Source organism: Harpia harpyja, chromosome 13 (genome assembly GCF_026419915.1).
Source record: "Harpia harpyja isolate bHarHar1 chromosome 13, bHarHar1 primary haplotype, whole genome shotgun sequence".
NCBI classification, from domain to species: Eukaryota; Metazoa; Chordata; class Aves; order Accipitriformes; family Accipitridae; genus Harpia; species Harpia harpyja.
This window is the reverse complement of record NC_068952.1, coordinates 41906861-41931888: the sequence shown is the minus strand read 5'-3', so window position 1 is coordinate 41931888 and position 25028 is coordinate 41906861. Positions and strand designations below refer to the sequence as shown.

At 44.2% G+C, this 25028-nt stretch overlaps 1 long non-coding RNA gene across 4 annotated transcripts; it reads left to right on the top strand.

Moving 5' to 3' along the window:
* LOC128150473 (uncharacterized) lies at positions 1–24000 on the top strand. Of its 4 annotated transcripts, none has more exons than XR_008238066.1 (6): positions 1–265; positions 15042–17006; positions 17653–17886; positions 19265–21171; positions 21279–21590; positions 22540–24000. It is a non-coding gene; the product is annotated as an uncharacterized LOC128150473 (long non-coding RNA). The 4 variants fall into 4 exon arrangements; XR_008238065.1 differs by adding an exon at positions 18060–18096 and having other exon boundaries at positions 21279–24000; XR_008238063.1 differs by having other exon boundaries at positions 21279–24000.
* Positions 24001–25028: the final 1028 nt, after the last annotated feature.

Below are 25028 nucleotides of genomic sequence, written 5' to 3'. Positions count from 1 at the left end.
CCTCCCCGGCCATCACCCTCTCTCTTTTCTTTTTTTCTTTCTTTTATTTGCTTTATCTCTATTTTCTTTCTTTTCTCTCTTTTCTTTATTTTCTCTCTTTTCTCTCTTTGCTTTCTTTGCTTTTTCTCTTTTTTTTCTCTCTTTTCTCCCTCCCCCCCCCCCCTCCTGCAGCGGCCATGGCGGAGAGGAGCGCGGTGCCGGCACCGGGCCGCTGCCGGGGGCGGGGGGGGGGGGCGGCGGAGCAGCGCTCGGCGGAGCCCACAGGGTAGGGCCCGGGTCCGGGGTCCGGGGTCCGGGGTCCGGGGTCCGGGGTCCGGGGTCCGGTGGCCGGTGCCGGCGGCTGCAGCACCACGGACAGCTCCCGCGGGGAGCGGGGCGCGCCCCGGGCCGCCCTGCAGCCGGGGGGGTCCTCGGGGGGGCGAGCGGGGGTGAGCAGAGGGGTCCCAAGATGCATCCCACCCCCGGTATCCCCTCCCTTTCCCCGGTATCCCCCCCCCCCAAAAAACCTTCCCCGGGAGGGGTCTGACATTTGAAGGTCAAAAGCGGGCAGAGCGGGGAGGCTGGGTGGGTTCCCGGGGCTGCTTTGCGGCAAGGAGAGCTCCCTGCAAAGGCTTCGGCTGGCTTTGGGGTGGGGGACAGGAGCGGGCAGGGGGGGCTGAAGGAGGAGGCTGGATGCAGCCTTTGCAGGGCTGGAGCAGCCGGGCAGTAAACAAGAGTTTGGAAGATCCCCCCGGCACCCCAAATCCTTGATCTTGACCCTTCTTTCCCTCTCTTTCTTCCTCTCTTTTCCTCCCACCCCCCCCCCATTTTAATCTAATGCTTGGTGCATCGCTTCGCAATAAATTCTCCTTCTTTGAAACCTTGTTGAGAATTATGTTTACGTGGTACAATATACTTTGTATGGGTTGCGTTACAGTGACTAGCTACCACCCAGACTTCGAACTCCTCTTGGATGGATTACAGCTACATGGGCAATTGATTAGTAAGCTGCAAAGAGAAATGAAAAAAAAAACCCTGCTGGTGCTAGAAAAAGCCCTGCTACAGCTCCCATTGCAAAGCGGAGGAACGCTGAGGGGGGAGATTTTAACTCCTCGTTCAGAAAGGTGCTGAAAAGGGTCTGCCTGTGTTCAGCAGCCTGTGAATTTTTAAGCAGGTAATCTCGTTAACAGGCAAAATCCATCTCAGAAATTGCCTGCTTGCCTTTAACCTGGGACATGCACAGCTCCTGGGTTTGATGCTGCCGTGCCTTCACTGTGGAGAGTTAGCGAAGTCTGAGGGACAGGGTTAAACTTTGCAAACCACATGGAGCATCGTACCTCTGCTGCTGGCTCATTAATATGATGCTGTCATAGGACTGCAGCACTGCAGTCAGTGGAGAAGTCAGAATTACCCGAGGTATCTGCTGAATTGTATTTGCAAACATAGGCAGTTAGATCTACTGTTTAACCTCTCTGGAGTTTTATATGATGAACATAGAGAAAAGGTTTCATTATAATTGAAGCAATCACGGATTCTAAATCTGTTCTGTTAATTTTGCTGAAAGTTTTCTCCAAAGACAAAAAGCATCCCTTTGGATTTAATTGGAAGTCAAAACAAAATTACTGTCTATTATGGCATTGCATTGTGTTTCCTTTTAGGGAAGAAGATACCTTATGATCTGGTTTATTTATTACTGCTTTTTTCCCTGTTAAGTAGAGACTGGGAGGGGGGAACAGATCATGGTTTTATACCTATGGAAAACTTACTGTAAAAGAAAACATATGGTTAACAGAGGTGCTTGGGAGTTTTTATTATCCTTTTAATCTTCTGAAAACAAGTGAACGGTGTTGAACAGCAAGTAAGGAGGGACATATTGAACTTTGTGATAGAACTCCCTTTCATTAAATACCTTGATGCATGGATTGTTTTAAATCTATCTACCCAGTATGCAAAATAAATTGCTGCTTTATAATCAAGCAGTGATAGCATTTGACTTATTCTTTTAATATTGAAATTCAAGCAATGCCAACTTTTGTAGAATACAATAATTTTCATAATACATATTGATTACCTTAAAAATCAGGATATTTAGATGAGAAGTTTGCATCCACAGAGGCATTTACAAGCACATACAGAAATCCTTTGGAAATAAAATACATTGTTTTAATTTAAAACACATTCTTGCAATGTTCGTTTCTGAGCTATAATCAGATGCAGGTGGACAGTACTCCTGCTACGTTACCCTGAAGGTGATCTGAAGGTTAGAATGAGTCAGGGAAACCAGTCTAAAATGTTGCCTTATTTCTGATGAGCAACTAATCCCTTTTTCTATCAATATCCAGTTTGGAGATTTTGAAATGCAGACTAATATTTCTGCTTATAGAGAACTTTTTGCCTCAAAGTTTAACTAACAAGCGTTGCTACTGTGGAGCAAACAGCAACCCGATGTCTCAGGCTTTGAAGCAGAAGAAGGGAAGGAACAGGCACTCCCACAGAAGTGAAAAGCAGCAGTATTGATTTTAATCTTGATTATACACTATTGACAAACCTGCATTAAAGAAATACTATGGGACGATGAGACGGAGTTCTGCAGCTTCCTTAAAAAAAAAAAAAAAGAAAGAAAATACAGAAAGTCGAGTTGCACAACAGCCTGACTGCTTCCAGATAAAAGAGTTTAAATTATATCCGATGATAATGAATTAAATTGAATATCTTTTAAAAAACTATAGAATTGGATGAGTAGAAGAAAAGGGGATTTTGAGTGGGTTTTTCATGTTACAGAGAGACAGTAGAATGAAGACAACTGGACAGATAATACAATGCAGTTGGTTGGAACTATAAAAAAATATTTATCAGCTTGAAGGGGGTTTCTCTTGGTAAGTGGCTGCCTGTTTTTAATATAAGCCTGATCTAAACTTAAGCTTAAGCAACTTAAACCTGAATAGGTCTTAATGATATCCATGCAAGGAGGGCAAACAGTAACATCAGAAGGAATTTTGTCCGAGTGAAAAAAGAGTAAGGGAATCAGAATTTGGTCCACTTTTTATGTCCCACACCACAGAGTAATGTAAATTGGTGTGACTCTCCGAGCCAAGGAAGTTGTACCGATTTTTGTCAGCTGAGGACCTTGACATCCTAGAACCTTATTTGGTCACCATAAACTTATCATAAATAATGGCCCAGATAATCAGCTGGTGTCAGCTGGTCTCATTCCAGCAGAGTCAAGAGAGCAAGGACGGACATTTCAGTCCAGCTGAGGATATGTCCTAATAATATTTATACGGTGACAGCTATGGAAGAAAACACTTAGATTTATGCACTAAGGGCCTAGTCCTGTACGGTGCTGGATGCTTCTTGAAAAAGGCTTTAGGACCTTAATTCCTAAGGAACCCAAGAAGTGATCGGCACGCACAGAAGGAGTGCACAGCACGCTGCAGGATTGGGCCATCGCATGAATGATCAGGGCTGGTGTCCAGCTTCATGGGAAGCTGAACTTTTAAAAGCATTTAGTTTTTTTTTTCTTTTTTTGTAATTTGTTCAGGATCTTGAGATGTGAAATATCAGATTCTGTGGGAGGGGTTAATGATAGGTTATCATGATCATTCACAAATTATCTTCAGCATCGTTTGGGGACACTCTGGTACGATGAAGGAAAGGGGACGCAGCGGAGGGGAGGGGACAGAGCCGTGGTTTCAGACTTGCTGGGAGCGGTGGCGAGGCTGAGCAGCCCGACTAATGCAGCTACGCCAGGCTTTTTGATAGCATGCCACGGCATAAAATACAGAGGTCCTACTGGGCAATGCTGGTGCTTTGAAAAAAATTAATGTTAATTTTCTTAGTGTTCTAAACTGGACTTTCTCAAGACAGAATTGTAACACAGCAACATTTTCCTAACATGTCCCACTTTTCATCATTCCCATTCAGCCAGTGGTCGTATTTCAGGACCTTAAATCAAACATTTCCAGACACTCGCATTATTTTCTTCATGCAGAATTGCTTTGTGTTGCATTGGAAGATAATATATTTCTGAAAACATGGTCCTAAAGCAGCATTTGCATGCAATTCACCAGTGAATGAAAATTTCTTGCAAATTCCTACAGAGCATCACTGAGCTCATCGCTGCTTTCGCTTTCTTGGATTTATTTGCTGCAAGTGCAGTTAAACGTACAGACCTAAGTTTCCTTCGCTGTCCATACCAAGAACGATTTCACAGCTACAAGTGTACTTCAGTCATTTACTAACTCCAAAAACCCAAACGTTTACCTTACCACCTACATTTTTCGGTGGTGTTGTCCTTGCATTTTTAAAACACTGCATTGCACACTGATTTTATAACGTCTGTAATGCAATGTTCTCTTTCATGGCCACCTCCTGCCTTGTTTCAAAGGGCCAGTTCTTTAGCTTGTGTGAATTCACAAAGGAGCAGAATGCTGAATTACTCCAGTGAAGGACTTAGCCTAGAGTCTTATGATTAATAAATGAAAGATATTCGAGAAAAGTATCAGATCCCGCTATAGATTACTGCGGCTTTCTCTGGCGTTATATGGGATAATGGCATGCACGTGGGTGAGAGGGAAAGGGAGAATTTGTGCCTCCTTCTCCATGACAGCTATTCACATCTCCGATTTTCCACAGATATATTCAAGCAACGTATTGAATCCTTGGCCAGCAAAACCCCTGTCCATGCTACTTGAACTGGATGTTGAACTCCATTCCACCGCTCCTTTAAGCTGCTCTTTGGCCAATTAACTATAGATGTATGATGAACTTGCTATGTGAAAAGCAGATTCAGCACACAAATGAACTGTGACCCTTCTTAATGACAACACTTCTGAAGTGATGGCCATGTACCTTAGACAGATATTGGAAAACTTGGTTCCTAACAGAGAATTGTTTTGTAGATTCCCATATCAGAGAAGCCAAAACCTGACACAGCAGAAATAAGACTGCCTAGAACAGCTTTTTTTAGGTAGAAAGAGTTCAGAGGTGAAGGTTAATGGAATAGAGTCAGAAGCAAACTCACACCTACTGAAGAAAAGGAATGAGCTTCAGTGAAGACACCGAGCCTCAGTTTCCTTTCTGGTACTTTTCTTCTATAACATCAGTTGGAGGCAGCTCTGATGCTATGGCCCTGTTATAATGCCAGAGTGATGTAGATGGGCTTGGGTGCAGTATTGGATTTAGATCCTCTGCCCGCGTATCAGAAAACATTGAAAAAACGTAGCAGCTATAAGACCGCTCTAAGGACTTCGATCATAATGACGCTTCATGCCTTTCTGTTTAATATTACTGTCTTTTAACCACAGTGGTAGCATTTCATCACCGCCAGCTTTATCCAAGTACCTCAGTAGAATTAACTTGCATGCCAGCTGGCAGGACTGGATCCAGGTGCAGCATAAATGAGTCCGGAGAATGTCCCGGTGCTTCGGGTGCCTATTCAACCCCAGTGAATATCCAGCACAGCCTTTGATGAGACTGGACTGAAAAATTTATCCCTGGACTGAAAAAAGAGTTCAGAACAGAGATACATCATCAGGGTTTACATGGTTTAAAACTAGTTTCAGTGGGTTGCTGCAAATCAGTTTGTCAGAGAGAACTGGAGTTGATGGGGGGGTACACGATGGGGGAGTCAGGGTATTACTGTACATTTAGAGGTATGCGCCTGGGGTTGGAATAGCATCAGGTCTGGACATCACAACTGAGGTCCATTAGCTTAAATTGCCTCGCCTGTTTGGTTAAAATTCAAATCAGAGTTTCTTGATCTCATGCCAAACTACATGCTGAATTTCTCATGTGACATCTTCTAAAAGCTTGTAACTCAAACAGGAATTGTATGCCGCTGAGGAAACGCAGTCTGCAGTAACCTGTCATCGGTGGTCATAACTTTGAATTGTAGGATTAGTAGGACGGCAGAGGAGTGAGATGGGATCATACGCTGATGTTCTCTAATCAATAGTTAGGAAATGGTTGATTTCAGATTTTCTGGTCTCTGTTGGAAAATTTGTCTGTATTCAAGGTATTAAATCACACAATTCTGCCTTTCGTAGAACTGACCAATTCAGGCACACAATAGACCAGACACTGCAAAGGCTCGGCTCTGAGCTACAGCCCAGGCAAAGAAAAACTCAGATTTAATTGGCTTAGATGAAAAAGCAGAGGAAGTAACATGGCTTTGTTCCCTTGATGCTTCTACGCTCTGCTTGCTTTTATGGCTCACTGGTCATTTTTCCTATGTGTATTGTCTGATGTTTCAAACTGAACTATCCTGAAAGTTGCCATCCAGAAAATAGCACAGGTCAGGATAGCAATCCTTTAGCTATAAAGCGATCAAAAATAGCTCTTCCTACCTCGTTTTGAGAGGTTTTTTCCTGCCTCTCCCTTTCTAAAAATATAAGTGTGAAAAGTGGCCACAGTGCTTCCTTTTACGACCACTTTTCCTGGAGTCGTACATACCATATGACAATGCTGCCATAGGGCAAAACTGTTTCTAGAGTGCTGCTTCCCAGGAAAAATGGAGAAAAAATTACTGCAGGCTGGAAGTCAGAGAAAGTTAGCCACAGGAACAGCTAACTTTGACATCGGTTATCACAACACATACGTCATGCTGGCAGTTAGAGGCATTATTGGGATAGAAGTCCCATTTTTCAATACAGTGGCAGCACACGGATGGGGAGGTCTTGCCAAGAAACTCTGCCTGCTGCTTTAACCGCCGCGTTGATGTGCAAACCACACCTACATTTAGGATCGGTTTTTCGAAAGATCTCCTCTCTGGACCAGCTTGCTCAGAATATCCTGGGCCTGACACAGAACCTGAAACTCAGTGGATTTTAACACAGCAAAACTGCTGATCGTGTAAATGGGCTGAGAGCTCTGTATAGCATCTAGGCTCGGAGGTGGGGAGCTCTTGGGCAAATTGAAAGCAAATATAAAGCAGTGTTGCTCCACTAATTTCAGAGAGATGCCTACATTTGCTCTAGTTGGGAATAAACCCTATAATCTATGAGGATTTATGCTTACAATGCATAGACCTAACTCTGCAGGCAGTTACTAGATGATATATGGCAGCTGTTACTAATTTGTTTGTGGGCTTGGCTCCTCCATATGCATTTGTGTTTATCTCTGTTTACTGTCACTCTACTTTTGCACTCAGCTTTAGTACTTATTACTCAAAAAGCAACAGCTGCATCCTGCTTCTTCCCTGTGACATTTGACTTTTCTTTCTTTTGTTGACTTGTTTTTAACTGAGGCAAAAAAATGCACTTAAATATGGATGATTCTTATTTCTAAAATAAAAGACCTGATACAAGGAAACATGTTCTCCCTGCTAGTCTAATTTGTATCTAGGTTAATTGCTCTCATGCTGGATGTTTAATTGATTAGCCTAGAGAAAGCCAATGAAAGGCTGTAGCTCAGTGACAGCTCTACATAACTGCAATGACTCCTTATTTTTCTGTTTAATTAGTGCTAAAGGAAGAGTCTACCTTGCAGAAGGCTACTAAGATCTCTGAGGGATCAGTTATTATTTAGATGCTGTATAAAGATAGTTTATTTTTCTGATGTAGACCTCTACAGTAAATGTTGAACAGAGCTGAAGAGGTTTTTCAGGTAAGAATGTTGTACAGCAAAATTAAGAAAGAAGGCACCATTAAAGTAGTCCTGCTTGGAGGACTTACCTTGTGCGACAGCTTTATGGGTGAAAAATCTGAGAATTTCATGATAGGAATTATCTTATCAGTTTGGCCAAGGAGCTCAAAGGAGCCTGGGCAACCCAGTCATTCTGCTTTTCTTTGACTTGTGATAGCATGGTGGCATTTCATCTCGCAGGACTCCTTGCTATGACCTGCTTCAGCTTTCTGGACTAAACAAATGTGAGATTCAGATGTTCCTCCAACAGCATATCAAATATTGCTGGATGAGAACCACACGATAAACTGCAAATGTTAAAATTGTACAAGGGCTTTAGTTAAATACAGATGGCTCTTTGTAGCAAGTGGACCAACTTTCTTATATGTGGTCACAAAATGCAATAACAGAGTCCGTGTTTTACTGCATCATCTCTTGAAACCGCCCACGGTCCGAGAGGATTGCCCTATGGTTATTGGGATAGAAATGTGAACTCTGTGTATCAAGCTCATGATCTCTGCTTGAACTGGATGAGGAATTATGGGGATGGGCTTGCTTTGTAAGACGTTCCTTATGTTTTTAAAGCTACATACAGAAATCTGAGCTGCTTTTTGGCTGGAATGTCAGTTCAATTTCTCCAGTCATATAACATCTAAAGAATATTCTTAGTAGAAATAACTATAAGCCGATTAGGAGGGAAGCAATAAATACAAATCAAATTGAATCATGCAGACACTCACAGTAGGAAAATCAATAATTTTAGTAATACATTTTGCAAACTCATTTTATTGTAAAAAATATCTACAGCTTCTTTGAAGTCTTGATTAAGCAGGAGCTATAAGTCTTCCTTTTTGTCTCAAGGTCCTCAGCTGGAGTAAAATTCAGAAGTTTTTAAACAAGTTTAAAAGCAATGGTGTCAGTTTGTACCAAGTAAAAGCTGGACTGTACAGAACAAGCACACAGGGCAGGCTAGGAAGGCCATCCATCCTGAAGGGATGAAGTAGAAGAGAGATGTTTATAGGAGCTGCCTGTGGCAGCTCTGAAATGATTCCATTATGTGATTTAAAAATGGAAAAAGCAATGGCAAGTTTTAGTGTTTTTCTTTTTAAATCAATGACTGTTCTGGACAGCTGTACATTTGATTATATCAGTGACTCTAAGTTTGCGATACGACAGGAGCTGGTTTTCCCTTTGGAATGGAAGGAAAGGTCATCAGAAATGTGTTTTTCTAAATTTGCCAGCATAAAATGTAATTCTATATTCCTTGAAATGGTTATATTCATTGGAGTCCTGTAGGCTTTTCATTGCTTTCAGACTCCAGCATTTCTGCTTTGTAAGTATTTGTCTAGCTGATCCTCTGTCAGCATGTTCACCGCTCGGACTTCTTTCTTTCTTACCCCCATTAAAGGTGAGTGTGAGAAGGACCTACAGGGGTAGAAAAGATATCAATATACAGAAATTCAAGTGACCTTCAGTAATGCTGTGGTCACAGTGATGCCACAAGACCATGACATGCAAACTTGGTGGAATTTGCTGCATTGCTTTCTTTTTAATTTCCATGCTTCAGATTAACATTGTCTCTCATTAACTGGCTCCATGTCAATTAAACGCATTTAGAAAACACTTTGAGAAAATAATTTAAAAGTTATCACCTGTAAATTTCAAGGTCAGAATATTCTGCATCATCATTTGAAATGCTCCTTGCCTTGGCAGTGCAGGTTGTGTCTGAAATTTTGTCAGATGTAGTGTGTAGGTTTTAGAATGAAAAAATAAAGCAAACAGAACTCTCTTAACCCGATTTTCTTAAATAGCCAATGGGAATTATTTAATGTTTGTGGAGAATGAGAGAAAGCTTTATCTAATAATCTCATTTCTTCTGAGATGCCATAGTCTGCTCCCTCTACATCAATGCATCCATTTCCCCTATGTCTCTGCCTTGCAGTGACCTCTCCATTATTATGCCAATAGTCAGGATTGTAACAAACTTGTTGCTGTGACTCACATTGTTTTTTCTACTGATTTTTTTTTTTCCTATTTCAATGTAATGTCCTCTCCTATCAATGGCAGAAACAACACCCATTCTGTAGATGCTGCTGTTCCCTCTTAGTCCCCCTCATGTCTTGCTATTTTAGCTGTGTCCAACTGTTATAAATTCGTAAAACAAAACAGAGATCATGCTGTGGTCCCAATTTATAGAAGACTCTATCCAGCCTGACCATGATAACTTTTCTCAGCTTTCCTCGTCCACGGGTCTCCCTGGATCACCAGCTCCCCTGGTTTGTCCTCAGCACGATATTGATTGCCCAAGTCAGCCAGACAGCGGGCGCAGACTGGGCAGCCTTACACAGCTTTTCCTTCAAATGGAATTCAACGGGCGTTTCCCTAAGGTCAGACTCGGGCAGCTAGCAAGATTTCGCTGGCATTTTAGTGATCCTTTCCATCAGCGAAACTCACCTCTCATATGACAGACCCTGAGCTGCCATCAATCAGTCTCCTTAACTAGCTTTCCCCCCTGTTCAAAAGCTCTTTCTAAATGAAATTATCTATTCTGCTATCAGTGTCATTTGGTGAATACAATTTTTACACACTATTTTCTTAGAGGCATTGATATAATATCTCAGAGCAAGCGATAACATACTCTTCAGGAAAGGGTGTGATGCATCACACTGTGCAAAAGAGCAGTCACCAATGGACCTGCCTTTGGCACTGGGGATCAGAATAGACTCTTTCTGCTCATCCCAGGGAAAGTCAGGAGTAAATTTATGCCCTTGCCAGGAGTGACGCGCTGCAGAACCGCAGTGGAGAGAGAACAAAATCCCAGGAGTTGGCTGCTAACGTCAGTGGCACCGGTGCAAATGAGAGCAGCCTCCTGCCCAGGCGGCTTCTTCCAGGAGCGTGGGAGCCTGGCGAGTCAATGGTGCAGGCAGAAAAGGCATGCCCTCGTTAGCCCCTTAATGAGAAGGAAAGCAAAGTAACCTTCCTTTCTAAGCCAGGCTTGGATGAGGACCTTACCCTGGACACACCACGTGGTTTACCTTCTCCAGCTTGCCTCCCGATTTTTTCCACTATAGCCCTTTTCTCCCCATCAGATCACTCTCCCTAATGCCGCCACGTGCTCTACACTCCTACTCATTGCTCATTTGGCACCGAGAAGACCGAGTGCCTGTTCGCTGCGTTCGGGGGGGGTCTGGCTCATTAACTCTGAGCACGATTGTGCCGTGGGGTGGGTGTGGGACATGGGGAGACCCCAGATAAACAGTGGTGGCACCACTGGAGGCACCAGCCCGGGGCAAGGTCTGCCCCATCAGGTATAGCAAATTTTGGCTGGTTTTATGGCCTGCAGCACTGCACCAGCACCCAGAGCCACCCTTCCCCATCAGCTGCTGCTGAAGCTGGAAGAAAACCCTGTCTGGTTGTGCGTGCACAGATTAGCCTCATCTTCCATATATTTTGTCTGCTGGGGAGAGGTGGTACCTGCCCACTGTAGCTGCTTAATTGCAGCCCCCACCGTGGGCTGTAATTTGGCCTAATTGTGCACTTCCTTCCATTTGTGGTATGAGTGTTTGTATAACATAAATGCAATCCATGGCATATTTTTTATGTGCATGGTAGAGGGTGACTGAGCCTGCTTTTTCTCCGGTGGGACTTTGAAGTTTTTCTATGAGCAGCTCTTATTTCAATAAGTGTAGTTCTTGTTAATAAAATCTGTAATCCAGTAATGAGGTAGCATGGTTTGCCTGATCTCAGAATATGGCCCCTCTTTCCACCTCGGCCACTTGTTCACTGGGGAACCATGGCTACAGCATTTCATCTTGCTGTGCTTCTGTTCCTGCCTAATGAATATGGAGATAATGAAACTAATGAAACCATCTTCGTTGCAATGCATTTGAGATCCACTGATGAGAATTACAAGATAGAAGGGAGGTGTTTTTTATCATCTCTCGGTAATGAGAACAACTCATGTATGAAATGCTCTGCTTTAAGTTGTAGCTCGGTCTCATCTTGATCCCCTACAACAAAGTCAATTTTACTCACTCTGAGTAGGGTCTGCAGAACTGACCGCCGTGCTGGTGTCCATTCTGGCGATTAAATGCCTTTCAATAAACCAAGGATAACTTAGCGTGGTGTTATTAAAACAGAATTTTATGGGCTGTAACCTGCCGTCATTTCGTATGCAGGGCTCCTGCTGAGTTTGTCAAGACATCCCTGCCCGGAGTGATGGCACAGGGGGAATGGCCTTCTGGTTCTCCTCCGCTCGCCTATCTGACCTTTCTCTGGGAACGGAGTTGTCTCAGAGACAAGCAACCACGAGGTCTGACTGCGATGTCTGCTAGAAAGGAGTCTGTTTCTATGCCATTCAGCTAAGACTGCTATATGCAATATATAAAAAAAAGGAAATATTTAAAATATTATTGGATTTATTAGACACATTCACAACCCTAGCAATTTTCCTTTGGAAGAAATGTCACTTCTCTATCATCTCTCCAATATTTCTCCCTTACACTGACTGGATTACTCATCAGAGGTGCTGCCTTTTGCATAACTTGCTCGTAGAACCAGATGAATGCAGTTATGAACATAAACTGGTGTTCCCAATGCTTCTCAGCTTACAACAAAAATGATTGCTGAGGATCCATTGGCTGTGTAAAATAAAGTCCGTATTTAACAAAGAGCTTTTTCTTCTCCTGAACATTTTGGTAACATTATTACATCATCCCCGCTGCTCCCATCAGAAGTAGGGATGAACAGACATATCGTTACTTTACACAAAAAAATATGGTATAGAAAATCTATACTTAAAATACAGGTTCAGTGTAGCTTCAACTGGCTCCAAGAAATTGCTGCTCTGTTATTCTGCATTCCCAGCAGTGCATCACTGCCCCTGAGGCTGCTGAGTTAATAACTCCACTGCGCAGCATCCAACAAAGTAATTTGTTTACTGTTGTGTGGTGCATTTATTAGACCTTAATGTTCTCCACCTCTTTGCTAACTGTAATTATAACAATATTAAAACAAAGTTCTCACCGTGAGTTTAGTGGTTTTGGTAACTTTTGTAAAAGGGGGATGAACAAATTTGTTGGATTGAGGTTTTAGCGTATTTCCATCATAAGCCAAAAACATCCCTTCTAGTCCCCGGTTTTAATTGTCTCAGCTAATTGTTTGAACAGGTCATTAAATCAAAAGGTGCAATATGAAATTTTCTGTCAAGATGAAAGGCTGTAATGAAAAGCTAATGATTCTCATCAGTTGTCTGGCTTCTCTGGTGCTTTGTCCTGATACAGGCTGGTCACAAGGAGAAATGACTCTGGGATTAATGCCAAAGCGTTTTGCCTTTTCCAAAAGAAGCCTTATTAGCATTTTGCGTTGGTCAGGCCAATTGGTTTCACACCCAGAGTGTGTGTCTGCTGCCTTCAGTTCCAAGTTTGTGACCAACACGCTTGTGTGACTTCTTTTTTGCACCGAATCCTGTTGATAGAAATAGATCAGTAATATTTATTTATTGTCTGGAGGAACCCCCATCCTCTTGGCTCTTTCCTTAATCCCATACCTTTTGCCACTACCAAAAGAGAAAAAGGTGATGGCCGGCACCACCTCAAAGGTTGCCCCTGTCCCTGATGCGGCCGTGGTCCTCTCCACGAGCAGCTCCGGCAGAGCCCCGGGGCCGGCAGTGCTGCCCGGCGAGCCTTCGACGGGGAATCGTGCTGAGAGATCCCCTGGTTATTGACACAGACGTTGTAGAGCAAGGCTGAGAATAGCCACCCTTAGCTTGAAAATCTGAATGCCAAGAACCACTTTGTTTTCTTTCCTTCTGCAGAAAGGGTTGGATTCTTTTCAGATTGTTATTTTTCAACCACAGGAACTGCATTACCTCCTCTAAACATAGAAAGGAAACGTTCCGCATGCCAGATCTTATCTTCATTTGCAGTTTTGAACATCCTTGCGTACTGGTGAAAAATGTCTTTTACTTAGGATGGAGGTGGCTGGAAAGCAATATGAAAAGGGATGGAGGCAGGTTCGTTTGGAGCAGCTATGTGTGATAACTCTGGGTGTACAGGCTCAATATGACCTTCAAATGCTGCTCTGCAGTAGCAGAGGGATATTCTGTAAGTATAAATGGAGCCCAATTTCTTGTACAGAGCAGCAATCAATAGGTTTCAGAAGTCAAGGAAAAAACCTACATGCTTTTTAAATTTTTCTTTCTAAATAAATAATGTGAGCGAGACCAGCAGTGACAGAAGAAGTGGGGCTGGTAACAGCCCCCCGTGCTGGGTGAGCCCTCATTCCACGGGAGCCAGTGCCAGCTTTATCATCGCATCCCGCATCTGGAGCCTCTCTGTTTTACACGGCAAACCACTGCACTCCTGTGGTGTGCGAGAGACTGCCAGTCCCTTAAGCAAAAGAGTGGTGACTTAGCAGTATACCATGGTTTTGGGAAGCGTTTAAAAGAATTGCCTTGCTTTCTCCTTCCTTTTACGACACTGCAGAGCAGCACCTCTCTCTCCCTGAATGCTGTGTTAATCTTTTTATCTGTACTTCAGGACATTTAAATGGTACAGTTGCTAGTAAAGCCCCCTTACAAGCAAGTGTGATTAGAGATGCATTTCACAGATGAGACATTTCCCTTAGCTGCACATCCAAAAGCTCGTGCACCTGATGGAAATCTCAGAGGATAAGTGCCTTGAACGCTGGGTAGGGATCCTGTTGTTCACCCTGCTTGTCCTCGGGCTTTGCTTGTTCCCTCCCCTTCTTCAGAAGCCGGCGGCTCATTTCTATTTTCTACACCTTTATTAGACTCCCCCAACATAGTTCCCTTTTCAGAGCAATTTTCTCTCGCAGAGTCATTTCCATTCACTACAGGTAATTGTGCTACCTCAACAGAGCGCTCTGGAGGGGTTTATTGCCTTTTGTTCAGGCTGGGTGATTTTGGAGCAAATTGGGTGCTTAACACGGCTGGTTGAAAAGCAGGATTGAAATGTGCTGGCAAAGGATTGTTCTGCTTAAAACCAAGAACCAGAGAAGTTCATGAAGTAGAAACGCGTTCTGGCGGGAGGATGGCATCCTCCAGGAGCTGGCGGGACCTTGACCTGAGGCTTTGCCGAACAGTTTTAGCTGAGATATATGATTTTTATTTCCCCGCATACGACACGTCAGAGGAGCTCGCTTTCTGGGAAGGTTTGGGTTCCCTACTCCCCCTACCTGAAGACACCTCTTTGACTCAGGCCTTTTTAAGGCAATTTATGTTTAACGTCAAAAACAACTAAGTTTTATCTGTAGAAGGGGAGTATTAAAAAAAAAGGACTTTTTACCAAGGTTCAGGTCAAGGGACACCCCCAACAGCAAGAAACCCGCTTGATTCCTTTCTATAGCTTTGAGTGTTGCTGTCGCTATGGATGGATATATGGGTCACTCCACTCCTTCCTCCGTTCTTGTCTCTGCAGGTTTGAGCCTGAAATGCTCTGGAGCCAGACTCACGGGAGACAGCAAGACAGTCTGTGCTGGAGCTTCTCCTCCCCAAAATTTCAGCTACTGCTTGATGAATTAAACATGTCCAAGCATTCGTTTCATCAGTGTGCGCTCCACTAGACTGCTTTCGAGGCTTTTTTTATGTTCCACCTTCAGAAAACTAGAGAGGAACTGGGAAATCCTTGATGTGCAGCTTGTGAACATGGAAGTTACAGGGAAACGCTGATTTCAGAAGAAAGGCAGCTACGTGCAGAGGCGTGCTTGGGGGAGGATATTCTTAAGTTCCTAATTACAGGAGGGGATTTTATATATTTTATCTTCAAGAAACTGTGAAAAACTCCTGAACTGAACAGCTGAGTGGTGCTGCTGCACATCTTAAAGACATGTGTGAATCAGAAGACAGGCAGAAGAGCGGTGTGGAGGATGTTCTGGATGATAATGGATGTCTAAGTGATAATGGGCTTGAAGCATAATTAATGTTAATGGATAGCATTTATATGTAATGCAGAGAACATGTTCTGAAAGACAGATACAAAAATAGATTTTTTTTTTTAAAGACATTAAGTTTTAAACTCTGAGGACTAGACATGGGAGCTACTATGCAGTTATTTTATGCATCTTATCTACAGAAAAACCTTGTTCTTTAGAAGCTTGTGGGGACTGGGAAATGTGTGGCCTAATTTTTTTCACATCCTGACAAAGGAGGGATGCTCCATCTACCTGGCAGTGTCATTAGGCTGATATGGCTGAGTATTTTTATTTTTTTTTGTGCATTGAAATCCAGCAACAAAGATGATCAGAGCTGGAATAATAAAAATAAAAATGAAGAGGTGCCCTGTAGAGGGTATGCAATGTCAGGGAGGAGGTAGTAATAACAGCTGTGAGGAGGGAACTAGTAAAATTGGCTTGTGTGATTGTAAGTACTCATCGGTTTGTGCCCTTCTGGCAGTGCTGGTTGTGCTGCTTTCTCTATGAGCAGTCCCCTGAGGATTCACGCTATTGAAGGATCAAGGGAGAGGAGCCTTCCCTCTGGCTCAGGTGGCAGATGGGGATGCTCTTGGGGCTGGAAATCTCTGATGCAGCACTAGTCATGATTCATTATAGCAGTCCTTAGACTGGAAACATAATTTTCCCATGCGCAGTGATGTTAAACTCTTCAGAGTGGTTGTATTGTAGCACCTTTGTGGTACTGCCGCCCATGCTGGCTGGGTATCGCCAGATATTTATAGATATGGAATAATTCTTCTCCGGTAACAAGACTTGGAGAGAAAGAGCTGTGTGTCTGTGTCATGAACTACTTGCAGCTAGACTGCACAAATACTTACTACTTGCTTTCATTTGTATTCCTTGGGTATAAATTTATTAATGGTCACTGTATATTTTCCACCAAATATTTCATGGATAGCAACTTTCCATGAATATTTACCATCCGTATTTCAGACTATTTCGTTTCTATGGCAAACATTTCATTACATTAAATTTTGCTGTGTACTGTGTAGGGCTAATGATTTTTTCAAAAGAAAAATGGGCATAGAGTTTCATGAGAATATTATGAGGAACGGGCTTTTTTTTGTTGTATGGAATTCTTCAGACCTTTAATTTAATATAATTTTAGAAAAAACAGACTCAGATGCTAAACATTTGTACCTTTGCTCAAGGGACTGTATGCTAGCAAGCAATGGTTCCTACTTATTTATGGGAGGACTACACAAATAGGGCTGAAAAGATTTAAAAAAAAAAAAAGAAATTGAAAAACAGGTACTGAGTGCTGGTCTCTCATGCACACAATGTGCCCCAAAGAGCTTTTATTACTATGCTAGTGCATTGCAGACCACAAGATTGCATTTCTTCCTCCCTTCCTCAGACAACCCCACTGGGGAAAAGGCACTTACTACGAGGTGTAGAGTCTTCCAAACACAGAGGAAGATCACGCTGGATTGGTGAGCTGCTATTAATACGTGCAAAAATTAATGTGTGAGACAAATAATTAAAGGCTAAAGTAGTCCAGGAAAAGCAGGCAATACGAACAACAATAAAGGTCTTTTTTTTCTGGTGGCTGAATCAGACTCCTCAGACCTTTTGCCTTTCTATTGATGGTTCCCGCCAGGTTTCTGACCATTAGCATTTTACAGTCCCCTTCTGCAATGACCCTAAAGACCAAAGCATGAGATGGGATTAATGATAGTTCAGATGTAGCACCAGCTGCGTTAGATGACTTCAGTTTTGCAGAGCAAATGCTCATTAAGTCCTTGGACCTGGCAACAGTAATGGCATACCTTCCTTGATGTAAGCAGGAATAGAATTACCTTAAAAATTAGAGTGGGTGGTTGATCCCTAAATGTTGGAGCATGGAAAGCTGTTGGGCAGCTGTCAAGGAAAATGCCAAAAGCCACAAGGTTTGCAGCAGTCCTACGTTCTGAAGTCCCCCAAGGAGCAAAAATCTCTTTCACTGCCTCTAAGAGTAGCTTGCTTCAACAGCGCTCCTGAAACTGGGCCATGATATAAAAGTATGAGCTAACCCTTACTTCCAGAGGAGGGTTTTAACCCAAATGTGTTCCCTCTTTCTTTCTTTTTCTTTTCTCCCAGATACAGCCTGTCCTTCCTCCTGGCACGTCCCTTCAGTTCTGTGTTAGGGAGACTCCGGCGACAAACCATCCCAAAATCCAGGGGAAGAGCTTTACATCAGCGACGCTTTGTGGGGCACACTCCAACGTACCCTGAGCGAGTGACGTGGCCGTGTACCAACCCCAGGCAATGAAACGACCATGGGAGACGGAGATCTCTGCACTGCAGAAGCAGGAGAGAGCACTCAGCAGCGCGGTGAGTGGGAGGGATGCGATGGGGACCGCATGGCACCGGGAGCTGGGTGGCCCCCGCGTGTTAGCGAGGTTCTGCTCTACCCTTTCTCCTCCGCGTACAACGTGTTACCGAAGGGGAAACTTGTGTCCTAGTTTCTGCCTCTCGGTTTCTTTCCAGTGGGTGTTTTCTTGCAGGAAAGGCACAGACCTTTCTGTGTTACCTCTCCGAAAGGTCAGTGATGTTCCTGGCAGGGGATATTACTTGCTCATGCAGCGACCTTTTTCTTTTCTTCTGCTTCTATGCTGTATTGCTCTGGCGCATTAGCACTAAAATTTCTTCCCTTCCTTCCTGCCTCCCTATAAGAAATTCTCCTCTCTGTTTATCACCACTATTTTTGCTAACCCTGTATGCTGTCTTTCTCTCCTACCTTTATAGCGGTGCTCAAAGCTCAGGGGACCTTTCTGCTATTGCTAAGTGTGAAAAATGTCACACTTAGAGGAGCAGGGAGAAAGCACACACATTTATGTATTACTGACTATGCCAATTAAAAAAGCACCACGAGCAGGGACTGCTAGCCCCAAACTCCCGGTAACAGTCACAGCAAACCACTGCATCACCTCATTTGCACATGGGTCATAAAACATCCATAAGAGAATGGACTCCCTAATGCATCACATCGTGGCATTGAGACCTGCACGAGGACCCCAGCGGATGCTGCCCCTTTGCAGTGGGGTGCATTTAAGCTAAAATACCAAGTTATTTGTAATTTCTGGATCTGTTTCTTAGCATTGCTGGTACGCACTGACACTAACTACTCGTGGCACTTACCTCCTTCTATTGCATTTTTCATTACTCAGTCTCAAAGAGGTTTTAAAAGGGGGGGGTCACTATCTTTAAACCCCTTCCACAGGCACAGAGATTGGAGCTAAGAGAAGAATGAGAATTAGGAAAGAAATGAGCTTTACAAGTCTCGTGCCCTGCCCATTAGGAAACACTTCCATCTGTTTCACGGGGAATCAGCCACAGATCTTCAACCAGATAAGCTGTTTGGATTTCTTTTGTCAGTGCTGGCATATTTACAGTACTTTGCTGGCACATTGCTTGGGAATTACAGGCAGATTCTCTCCAACATAGTGGGAAGAGGCGCATTGCATGCTACATACTCCTGTCTAGAGGCTGTTGGCAAACCACAACTTGTAGTCAATCAAGGCAGGATTTTATAACCACTTCTACCCCCACCCCCTTCTCACATCCCTTATTTTCAACCTTGCTCTTGAAAGCAGGATGATTCACATGTTATAGTAACCTACATTTGGCTTGGCACCACTTATGGGCTATATATAGATGACAGAGTCACCCTGTTCTTCCTCGTTGATTCATTTTTGGTTTTTTTTTCCAGACATGGAGCAGTGCTGGGTGCCCCGGGGGCTCAGAGAGGAGCTGGGAGGTTAAAGGAGATGTCCAGCATCGTGTTTTTTATCTGGGTCTGGTCCAGGGCTAAGGTGGCTGCTAAGATGGGGTGGGTGCCTTTTGTGGCTATTAAGAGGTCTGCATTTTAGAAAACCCCAAGTGCTCTCCTTCCAGCGGTCATCTCTCTCGGAGTTGCTTCAAATCGAGAGCCTAAAAATAAAGACAAATGAAATCACAGTCAGTCTGCGGTAGATAGCGGGCAGTCTGTTCCTGTTGGCAGATGTTGGTGGCTTGCACGTCTCGGTGCGCGTGTAATGGCTCTGCTGTTATCTTTTGCAACTCCAGAAAGACTATCCACAGAAGTGTGTCGGTTTTGCTTTTTTTTTTTTTTTTTTAAAGCAAACTGGCTCAGTTCCTTCTTTCATCTGAAACTGCAGGACCCTCCTTTGTTTCAGTGACTGCCCGTTGGGAAATACCGCCCCGTGTGCCCCGAGCCTTGTGCCTGATAGAAAATGACCCACTGACAGCACCTCAGAGGAAAAAAGCCCAGATGATCTCTCCCTTTTCCCCCCGCCAGAAACAGCCTCGCCGCTTGGCAGTCACCGTCCGGGGAGATGGCAGCTGTGCTGCTAAAACAGCTTTATTGACGCCCAGTGCAAACAGCCAAGGGCCTGCCTGGCTCCCGGACATCACTCATCAACAGCCTCTCCCATACATCCTAATAAAGGCTCCGTGGCCGCGGGGACCGAGACGAGGAGCGCAGGTGCTCCCCGGCCCCTCCGCCTGCTCAGCGATCGATAAGGCATTGCAGGGAGGGTCTTGATGAGAAATCTATTGGTAAAAGCGATGTTTCACTAATGGCAAGCAGGGTAGCTGCCAAGATCTTCAAGGGGAATTCAACCTCTGGCTTTTAGCTGGGTAATACTCATTTCAGATATGGGGAAAAGACAGGATGAGATATGTACGTACGAACGGTATCTATTGGGTTTTTCTTATTTCTGGCAAGATCTTTAAAGTAGTCAGATGCAATGGCAGGTGTAAGATGACATTACTGTAAATGAGGATCGGGACCCCGTGGACTTTGAGCCACTAAGTGCTTGTGTTTTGCCTGCAGGCAGCTCTGGTTTAGCTCTGGTACATCAGTCACAAAATGGGGAATCGGGAATGTTGTACCCCATCCTGCAGACCCTCGGCCTCGGTGCCAGTCCCTGCTCACCCTGCGGGCTTCGGTGGCCCTGCTCACCAGGGGATGCAGCTGATGTATCAGACCTCGTGTCTGGGAAGGCGTCTTCCCACCAGTCTCGTGATGCGCTGCTCATGTTTTGGACGTGAAGGGTCAAAGGAGATGCAGTAAAGGATGTAAAGTTTGCTCACAGCTTGCTCACCTTCTGCTTTCTCTGCAGGCACCTGTCGAAAGATGGATGGTTCAGTCTTTAGGACACCAAGCTCTGGTTAAGGAGACTGAGGTTTCTTTCTCTGTTCTGCTCAACGTGTTCTTTGGGATAAACCTAAATTCTCTGCCTGTAAAATGCGGGTAACAGTAATTGTCTCCTCAGAGAGTTACCAGAACGAGAAATGCACTAGACAGTTTTGGACCCCAGATGCCCTGGAAGGCGCTAAATCCTACTTGCTTTTATAATGAGTTCCCTACATAGCCCGTCGCAGGTTTACAGTATATCTCATTCCTGTAGATTATCACTGCTTGAAATATTACAGCATGTGTCAGGCCAAAACTTGCTTTCCTGGCTCAGTGTTTTATTGCTTTCTTGAGCAGACTCTACCTCCTCCCGTTAATCAGAAAAGTCTTAGTCATCCGCAGCGTGCTGACCACAACGAAAAACCCGGCTGCAAGAAGGCTCCAGGGCTGGCACCAGCTCAGGTAAACTTTGTCTGCCTGTAAGTGCACAGGGGCACAAATCAATGACCGGTAATTTAGGGGAGAGGATGAAACAGGCACAAGATTGAAGTCAAGGCAACAGAGTGTTTCTGTCTCCCTTTTGCAGCCTGGCTTGCGTTGGACCATCTGCATCTCCTTTTCCACCATTTGCTGAGCACCATGTGGAGTTTTTCTTTCTTCAAACTTCACGGCTTTTTTCACCAGACAAGATTTGCCCTGGCTGTACTGCTGGGTCCTCATCTTTTACTCAATAATTGATAACCAGAGGGTCTGAGAAAGCCGTTCTTCCCACCTCTGACTCTTGGATCTCCCCTGCCCAGCGCTGCTGAGGCAGCGCCTTGATGCGATACACTCTCTGGCCCTTTGGGAGATGAATAAGGCTACTCACATTATAACAACAGCTGTGCAGAAGTGAGAGGTCAGTGCTTTTAGCCATCACTAACACCCTCTGGGCACTTAACAGACAAGGGGTGGAGAAAAACCAATTCTACAAACTTTTTGATTGACTGCATGTTTTTGTGTGCGAATCTCAATGCTATTCACTGACAATATTGATCTTGATATCCAGAGCAGATGGGCACAGCAGGTAAGATTCTAAGATGAATGCAGGAGGCAGACCAGTGCCCTGATACCAGGGAATGACTGCCACCTCAGAGACCCCTATGTATTTAGGGTCAGATTCCCTGAAAGCATACATGCCCGGTTCCTCTGAAGGCAGACCTGCTGGAGGGAGCAGATGCTTAGCTGGTGCAAATCAGCTTTGGTTTGCAAATCTATTACAGTTTCAAGGAATTCCCAGTTTTATGTCAGGGGAAAATCAAGCCCACATGGACCAATTTCTGTGAGTTGCCAGTCTTGGTGAGTCTTAAGTTTTAGATCAGGCTCTACGCCTGTAAACTTGTTAAGAGCAGCAGCCAAGCTGCTACTTAGAAGCTGCAGCTCAGACGTCACTGCCCAGCCTGGTGGCAGGTCCCCGAAAGAGCCGCTGGCTGCAGCCAGCATCGTTCATCATCCATCAGACCTCACCCAGGAACAAACTTCCCTCGGCTCCCTGCCGCCTTCCTGGCGTGGGCTGTCACGAAAGCAAAAGCCTCCCGCGCAGGAAAACATTTCTGTTATTAAAGGTCTCGCCTGCTCTTTACGCATGCTGCCCTTTCTGAGCATTGCTGCTGAGTTGATGTATTATTCTCATTCCCCCTCCTGCCCCGACATGTCATTGGCAGGGAGTTTTCTTTACTGTGCATCACTTGGTGAGAAAGTGGGGCTTGGATGTGCATCAGCTCTCATTAATCAAAATAGTTCAGTCTCCTCTGTGCTGCAGCCTGGTAGCTGATTGCCATTTGCTTTTTTTTTTATATGCTATCCAGAGACAGAGCCTGACGGGAGCCCTGGGCTCCGCAGGGATCCCCTGAGCTCGGGGCAGAGCCCGGTGAGGCAATGTCTGCTCGGGGCTGCGTCAGCGTGCCCTGCGATGGGAGACACGGCCGTAATGCCACCAAGGACACTGCAGAAACAGCAGAGGCATCTGCCAGGGAACACAGGAGCTCAGGAGAAGGGGGTGTTTCCTTTTTAATGCGCTGTTCCTTGGTCGTGGAGCAGATTTTTCCTTTTAAAGGGACAAAACCAAGCAAATAAATAAATAAATGCGCCTTTCGTTTTCTGTCAGATTAAATGCTTTCGTGTAATTGTGCATTAACCTTCGGTCCTGCATTAGGCTGCTGTTGCTTTGCACCCTTGATGCCTTTAAGCCAGGATTGCAATTAGCCAAAGTGGCTCTTGACAGCCTTCCAGGCAACCCCGTACTGGGGGCCACATTCCCGAGGGGAGATGGAGCTCTCATGGCTCACCAGAGGCGTCTGGCCCGGAGGAGGCTGGAAAAGGAGGCACCTCCTCAGCAGGCTGGGGCTAAATGGAGACTTCGGAGTGTAGGGGGGGTCAAGGTGGCTTTCAGGCTGAAAAGCTTCCTGCTCAGATGCATTTCTTTGCTGAACTCCCACTCCCACAAATTAGATTATGAGAGTGCAGGGACCCTCCCCTGGGTCTTGATATACAGCAGGGATATTTATAGGAAAAGCTTTTTAATAGCCTGAGTTGAAAAATCCGGTTTAAAACAAGCCCATCCCCAGATAATTCAATAACCCAGCTATGACTAAGAATATTGATCAGGCACTCAAGCCTCCTCCCACCCTCACTTCCACGGGAGGCAGAAACCACGCACCCGAGCCGGCTGAATTTGGGAATTACCACCGACTCGCCCGGCAGGACGAGGTGCAGGGATTGCCCTGGGGAATAGGTAGCGGGTCCCTCCTTTGCTAGGTGTAAGTGTTGGCTGGCTGGGTGCCACACAGCGATATGAACCATAGCTGCTGGGGGATGGCGTGACCTGCCAACACAGCCACCCGCTCTTCTCTTTCGTGGCCCGAAGGAAATATTCACGGGGGAGATTTTCCTGCCACTCCCGAGCACTGCAGTGGATGCAGCACTGCACACAGAGCCGTTCGCTGTGGCTGGTTGCATCCACTGACTTTTAAAATAGCCTAGTTTGACTTAAAGCTCACATTTCCTGCCTAAAATATGTTTTTAAAAAATTACACAGGGATTTTTATGGGATGTTTTCTTTTCAGACGTCATGTCTGTACTCAGTGGTTATTCTGGAGAGCTGCTTACTCCCAGAAACCTCAGCTTCTCTGAAAGCCCATGTAGATAAAAACAAGTGAATAAGGGTAAAACATTCAGGGTGAAACATTTCAAATTTTCTGTTCAAAATGTGTTTTATTTTTTATTATTATAAAACCTGTTTAAAATAAAGCATTAAAGTTGCTCCTAAATGACTTTTCTGTTTTCAAATTTTGCTTCATAGATTCTTGCCTAGTAAGAACGTAAAAAAACCAACAACAAATCAAGGTAAAAGATTGTATGCAAATACCAGTTCCAGTTCTCACACAGCTATTTGCCAACTTAAATTAACTGTCAACTTTACACATTAGATTCCATATCCTTTGGTAATCTAAATTTTGATTTGCTACTAAATGTTAATCACCAGAATTGATATTCACATTTTAATATTCCTTTTCATTATATAGGCTCATGTATGTGCAGTTGCACACAGGAATCCTGTATTTCTACTGGTGTATGATGTGGTGTAAACACTGTAACACACTTCATATTATTTAGGTCACATATTTGCAAAGGATAATACAAAAATGCAAACCTCTTTTGTCAAGAAACCCTGTGCTTGGTCCGGATACGTCTGACATCAGTAAGAGATTTTTCATAAACATTAATGCAAATTGGATTCAGTTATCAGCATGGGGAGCATATAAAGCACGAAAAAGTAAATGTGTTTGCAAAATATACAATCTAATTTTGGCTCTGGTTGTTGAAAATACAGGGATTACTGTCAGGAACAGAAAGTGAGTATAAGTGTGGTGAGTTCATACCTATCATGAAAAATGTGATCTGTACTTTGGAGCCTGCATCTATTTTTTCCATATCACACACAAAAAAAGAGAAAATGTATGAAACCTATTCATCTGCAGCTTTGTGTTTTAGGCTTCCAACAGAAAGGACCCTCTTACAGGTCTGTTTTCTGCAGGCAATGGATTCCAACTGGTATAGAAATAAAGAGATTAGAAAGTGTTTGTGTCAGGCTTTGTGTTCCTTGATTTTCCCTTATGTGCAAAAATATCTCTGATTTTCTAAGAAAGAAGGCTGGGTCAGAGGCACCTTGAACTCTATAGAAAAGAATTGCTCAGTCCAGGCGTACCTCGCTTGGGAAATCTAACGGGAAAGACTGACGTTCAATCAAAGTAACTGTTTACCTCGGTCCCAACCACAGTAAGATCTTGAAGGTCAA